A 7,058-nucleotide genomic window follows, 5' to 3' on the forward strand; every position below is an offset into this window, starting at 1 on the left:
TTGGTAACTATAAAATATATCTGCTGGGATGTGCTACATTCAGAACTGAAAAATAAATATTTTCCTTCCATGAAAACAAAACAATGGAGAAAAAGACATGTAAAATAATATTTAATAACATGGTGTCCCCAAGACTTAGTGAAGTTTTAAGACTTCCATAACTCCAGTAGTATAAATACTTATAAATGCAGAAGTGACTTCATTTGAAAACTTATTTCCATTTATTTTGCATTTTGAATAATAATTGTTTTATTTAGTTTTAAAATTTCAGTCAAAATTAACCATCTGCACAGTGACAGAAACAAGAACTAAAAAATTTGTTCCTCAAACTTAAAAAAGTATGAAAAAAATCTCTATAAGGATTGCTTTCAAGTGATGTTTTTATAATTTTGTGGTGTTTATACTGCAGAGTTTCTTGAAGCTTAGAAATTTACTAAGACTGTGACAAGTATTTATATGCACATGCAAACTGTGGTTATTGGTATCCCCTTGTTCAATATTTATTGGGGAATTAATGTTCTTAGAAATATTTTATTTTTAAAGAATATCTTAAAAGATGTAATTCCATTTTGCCGAGTAATGAACCCTAGTTTTTGGCTTCTAATAATGTTTCATATGCTTATTTTTAGTAACATTGGATATAATCATTTTGTTTACATGCAGAGTAGATAGAAATATAAACTGTGCCAGCAAATTTGAGAGAGATGTAACAAAATAGGTGAGTTAAAAAGCTGCCTGGGTGGAAGCTGATAGGAGCCCTCATATAATCCCCTTTAACAAACAGATCTGTGTCTTCTAAAGCATTAAATATTGCTGAACATGAAAGAGTTCTGAGAAGGCATTCCAAAATATTTTTCTTGAAGTACAGATTCTCAGTGTATGTTTTTACTGCATGCTGAAGAACCATTGGAATGAGAAAAATCTGAAGGGCAGGCTGAATGTGATTATATACATGCTGCTTCTGAATACATAGAAACTTTCATTCTGATAAACTTTGTCTAAAGGGTCAAGTAGAACATGGCATTAACCATCTCTGTTTTTATATTTGTGATTAGGAAAAAGGTAATTGGTTTAAATGGGGCTAAACTATTAGTGAAGAAAGAAGAAGATAGCAAACTCCAAAAGAAGAAAAGAGAGGAAAAATAAGTGGGCAACCAAAAAAAAAAAAAAAAAAAAGCCAACAGAACCTGTTTGCTGACTCCTGAACATATAAATAGAGCTTTTAAACTTAAGTTTCATAAAGCCAATGCTGGGTAGTTGCTTTTTTTTTGGTACATGCAGATGCTTTTTATGACTTTTCACTGGTGGCCTATGATTCCACTCTTTTAAAAATGCAGCAGTGATAAAAAAATTATAATAACATTTATTAGATGCTTAGTATATTATTTACAAGGGCAAAATACCCCAAAATGAGCATCAAAATGAGTGTTTCCTAGTTTTGGGGGAAGGAAGTCTGACATCAAGGCCTCACCAGAGTTGATTCATTCTGAGGACTGGGCGGGGAGAATCTGATGTGCTGTAGGCTCCCCTCCTTGGTTTTGAGTAGGAATGTCTTCTTCCTGTACTACTCCCATTACCTTTCCTCTATGTGTGTCTCTGTGTTCAAATTTCCCCTTTTATAAAGATACAAGTCATATTTTTTTATTTGTTCTAATTAGTTATACCTGACAGTAGAATGCATTTTGACACATCTACACAAATGGAGTATAACTTCTCATTCTTCTGGTTGTGCATGTTGTAGAATCACACCAATCTTGTAATCATATATGTACATAGGGTAATAATGTCCAATTCATTCTATTCTCCTTCCTACTCCCATACCCCCTCCCCTCCCTTTACTCCTCCTGCCTATTTGACTAGGACTCATCCTAATGACCTCATTTCAACTCAGTTACCTCTGTGAGGACCCTGTCTCCAAACAAGATGCCAGGGATGAGAACGTCAACACCCACATTTTGAGAGGGACATATAAGGGTGACTTCTGAATACTTCCTGGTAAATGTATAAGTCTTGCAAGTCTTACCTTCTCTTTGCCTTCCCTTAAGACTGGTGTAGATAACTTCCTATTTGTTTAGGAAATTAACAAATAGTTAATTAATAAGTTAATTAACTTCCTGTTTGTTTCTCACATATCCAGATATGCATATTGTGAATATTACACAATATTGTGTTTTCTGACAACCAGTGCAAGAAAAAAACATGGATAATTACATCAGAAAATTATACTGTATTTAATAAAACATTTTTATGGTACTACATTCAAAATAGAGCCTACTTTGTGTAAACTTAATTGAAATTCATTCAGCAAGTGTTAAAGGGGCATCCTCTAAGATCAAGCCTTTTGCTAGATGTTACAGAGATAAAGTTTTTTCCTTCTAAATACTTCTAATATAATGAAAGATGCAATGTGTGATTTAATAATTTACAATCCTATGTGTGCCATATTGGAGGAATGGAATAGGTAGAATGAGATACCACACCTGAAAATTTAGCTCGACATTGAGTAGTCACAGATTTTGTAAAACTTTTCTTGCTGTTAGCATTCTTCCTTGAGCAGGAATGCTGATTTACAACACTGCATGAGGTGGCGGCCAGCCTGACACTGGTACCCCTGTGGGATAAAGGATGAATTGCTAATGATGAATTGCTAGATTTTAAGAAGCAGTTCTTTGCTTCAAAGCAGAAAAATTGTGTTTGTGTTCCTCAGAAAAAATGTATGTGAGAAAATTAGTTTTGGAGTGAACTTTTTTACTTGGACATCCACCTGAATTTCATTATGCAATTATATTATGCATAGTGTTTAGCTTAGTTCTTCCATTAAGCTATGAGTATTTCCAAGGAAAGAGCAATGTCTTTTCTTCTTTACATGCCCTGAACCTGGCATATAATAAGCATTTAATACTACTTGAAGGATCTAGTGCCTGTCTCCGAGATTTCTTTCCATTGATCTTATACAGCCTTTAGGCAAAGAATGCAAGGTCATTTCCATGAACCTTGTGTTCTGAGAGACTTGTACTGGGCAAGGATTCCCCAAGATCATGAAAACATGCTCCTCTGAGTGTGCTAGTACCTGAGAGAGGCTGGATTTTATGGTTGAGATCACTGTATGGCCATTTCCTGGGCTATATAAACTTTTTCCCCAGGATAGCTCTCAGACAGTGGCCATGGGGAATTTGTTGATGAAGGACTGTTCTACCCTCCATGTACACAGAGTCTGTCCAACCTTGGAACACCGTAAAGAATGAGAAAAGAAGCAAGAAGGAGGATACTTCATTCCAGGAAACTGAGGCTTGTCATGCTTCTAGTTCCTAGTGTAAAATTGTGAATTGTTCTAAATTCTAAATACAAACCTGGTCTTATATCATTTTGTAGGTGTATTTGTTAGCATGATTTATAACTTTTAAATATTTAGATATATGGTTTAGAATCGAATATATGGTCATAGAATGGATCTTGCTCTGGGCTTTGCAAATAATGGTGGTTGGACTACTTAACAAGGGAAAAGAACAATTTCTATCCAGTGATCCCAATGCTCATCTTGTCCTGTTAATTCTGTTAACACTTGGTATTTTAACACAGATTGATTTTGGTTTTCTTTTTCATTCAAATCTTGTGCAGGCCAGAAAAGATTGTACTAGCTATAGTAGGAGTCTAGGCTTTTGCTAGGGATTTGTCCTCACAGTAAAGGGGCTTGGCTGAGAAGGAGGGGCAGTATAAAATTATTTTGAATATTTCAGATGAAAAATGTAGCATATGAGTGTATAATCTCTAGATAATTCCCAATTCCTGATTCTACAACTCTTTAGGCAATACAGGGGGTTATTGTAATATGGGACTGTTGTGGTTAATTAAGGAAGCCTTGGGAAAGCCATTGGGTTTGGGCATCATTTTATGAGAAGTAATGGAGGCCATGATCTTTGCTTTTGACCAAAGAACAATTTGGGAGACTCATTCAAATGTGTTTAGCATGTTTTCTAATCTCCAATGTTAAATCTAATCTAGATTAGATTTTTAAGCTCATACTGTAATAGTATTAGAAGATATTAAGTAGTAATTTTCCCCTCAAGTATTTTCATACTACTTTCTTCTGGTATCACATTATCATCTCTGAGACTTCTTTCCTTTGATCCAACTAGTATAGTTCTTAGGCCAGGAATGCATGAACCCTGAGTTTTGGGAGATTTGAACTGGGAAATAATTCCACAGGACCATGGAGACATGCTCCTTCTTCTAGGGCTGTAGTGCCTGGGAGGCTTGGAGAGGGAAGAGAGAGAAGAGAGAAGAGAGGAGAGAGAAGACAGAGAGAGAGAACGTTTGAGTGAGAGAGAGGAAGAGAGAGAAGGACAGGGAGAGAGAGATGATTACTACATAAATTTGTAGGGTTTAGATAGATAGATAGATAGATAGAACTTAGTTTGACACATAATAACTACTCAATAATTTTAGCCTTTATGAAAATATAATTAATTGTTAAAGAATTAAAATATAGACATATTTCTAACAGAATGGAAACTATACATTCAGAAAAATATTTCCTGGAAAAATATACCTTAAAAACTCCATATCTAGAAAAAAACAGAGTACAGGGGAACAGGTAGGAAAGAAAGGGACTTTCTCAGAGGCCAGAATGATAAACAGGCAATTCAGAGGTGTAAGGAAGCATTAGCTCTCACGTTTACCCTGAGGTATCTACAAATCCCCTCCATAGGGTTTGATTTTAAGTGGTCTACAAATGGGGGAATTAGAAACAAAGTATAGGACATGAAGAGGGTAAGGGTCATATTTAAATCTCAACAAAATCCAGGACCCTTTAATGGTGAACTAGAAAGGGAACCAGGAAAAGAACTTTTGCCTTGAGGACAGAAGAGAGTGTTAATATACAACTTCTCTCTTTAACATATCTAAAGATTCAACTTTTCTCTTCAGCTAAATTTGGGGCTTGAATCCACATTATTAGAATATCCTAAAAAACTTCAAGTCAAAAATTTAGTATAAAGTGTTCCCAAATTATGGTTACCTGTATGAAGTAAATGGAAATCATTTTTGGTCTATGGTCATTAAACTCAGTCCTCAAGTAATCATTGAGGTAAATTTCCAAGAAACATAAGCAAACAATAAACGTATAGAAACAGCCATTGAATAACAAATGAGAATAAGACACGGTGAGAAATACTTAAGGTAAAAAGAATGTATTGAAAATAGGACGAATTGATAAGAAGGTATTGGTGTCAGAGATTTTAAAAGGAGCCATAGAATATTTAGATGAGAATGTAAATACTTGAAGTTAGAATAATAAAGGGTTGGGTAGGGAAAGGTTCAAAGCTTGTTGAATAGAGTGTATACTGAAGGATATGCTTGAACACACTATCCACCATGTAGTATACAAAGACTAAAACACTGAAAATGTAAAAGAAAGGTAGAAAGAGATGGGGAATAGAGTGCCAACTTGTGTTGCCCAGAGGAGACAATAAGAAAGTAAGAGACACAATAAGCAGAAAGTTTAGAAAATTTCCAGTTGTTGAAAAACACTACTCTTAGATCCAAGAATCCATTGGACTTTTTTTTTAAAGGAAGAACAAAAAGCATCCCACACCTAAACCCTTCATCTTTAAACTGCAGTACATCAAAAAGTATCATCTTAAAGTAGTCCGAGAGAAAAGACATTTTACCTACAAAGGAAGAAATATCATGCTGATATTTGAGCTCTAAAAAGCAACAGAGCCAGATGACTGCAGAATACTGCAGAATAATCAATGCACTGAAAGAAAATAATTATCAGTTCAGACAAAAAGGTTAGTTATTTTCCAAGAATTTGTGAAAAATATAAATCTCTTAGATGTATTAAAACAGTTTTTTTTTTCTGTGATTACTAAAATGTGACTTATGAAGAATATTCTTCAGGAAAAAGGAAAGTTATTTACAAAAATATTCTGAGGCATGTGAAAAATGGTAATCAAAGAATATGATGAACTTGTTGTTTAAGAAAATAATAGCTACATAAAGCAAAGGCCATGTGAATTTGTGAGTTTAAAAACACCAAGATAGAACTAACTACAATCACAACAACAGCTGCAGCCAAAAAGGGGAAGGTATGATATAAGCTGGGGCATTAATGATACATGTTAAAATTTCTAGGATAACTGAAAGAAAAGAAAACCCAATTGCTGCAAAATTAGAAGGAATAAAATGGAACAAGAATTTAAAAAAAGGAAAAAAAGGGATATAAAAATCATATAAAATAGCAAAAGTGAAATGTATCAGTAATAACAAAATAAATGTAGCAAATTCTAATTGATAAATAATTTTAATATTCAACTAGAGGTTGTTTTAAAAAGGGACCTAGGTAAAACTTTACAATATAGAACATTTGATACTGGTGAATTCTAAGCAAAAGAAAACTAATGTTGTGTAAAAGATCATTATGACAGAAAGACAAAAAAATATTACTAGAGATAATTACCACATATGGATAAAAGTTTTTGTTCACCAACTATAAACAGAGCTGTTTTCAGGCACCAAATAAGTTTTTATATGCCCCCAAATAAAGACACAAACGATTTTAGCCAAACAATTAGTAAGATGGACGTAATGATATTTAGACTACTATTGTACATAGAATGGCATGATGTTCCCTAAGAGTGTCACTCTCACCTTAGTGCACATGTCCTGGGTAATCCCTGTAACTATGGATAATGATGGATTAGCACTCCTGTCAGTAGGCTCTGATGTATGGCATAGATGACTTTAAGAAATGGAGATTATAATGGTTGAATCTGATTTAATAGAGTAATAATTAAATACTAGATAGAATGAAACAAGAATTGTGCAGAAAACAATGCAAGGGAGAGTCTATGTTACTAATTTGGGAAATAGAGTCACATGGCAGGGAATATGGGTAATATCTAGGACAGTTGCCCCCACTGACAGCCAACAAAGAAATAAGGACCCCAGTCCTACAGTTATAGGAATTGAATTCAGACAATAGCCTGAATGAGAATGGAAGCAAAATTTTCCTCACATCATATACCTCTGACCAGAACAAGAACTATGTGCTAAAA

This window comes from Marmota monax, unplaced genomic scaffold (assembly GCF_021218885.2).
Source record: "Marmota monax isolate L192 unplaced genomic scaffold, Marmota_monax_Labrador192_F-V1.1 WCK01_AAM20220418_F8-fsc00036, whole genome shotgun sequence".
Taxonomy (NCBI): Eukaryota; Metazoa; Chordata; class Mammalia; order Rodentia; family Sciuridae; genus Marmota; species Marmota monax.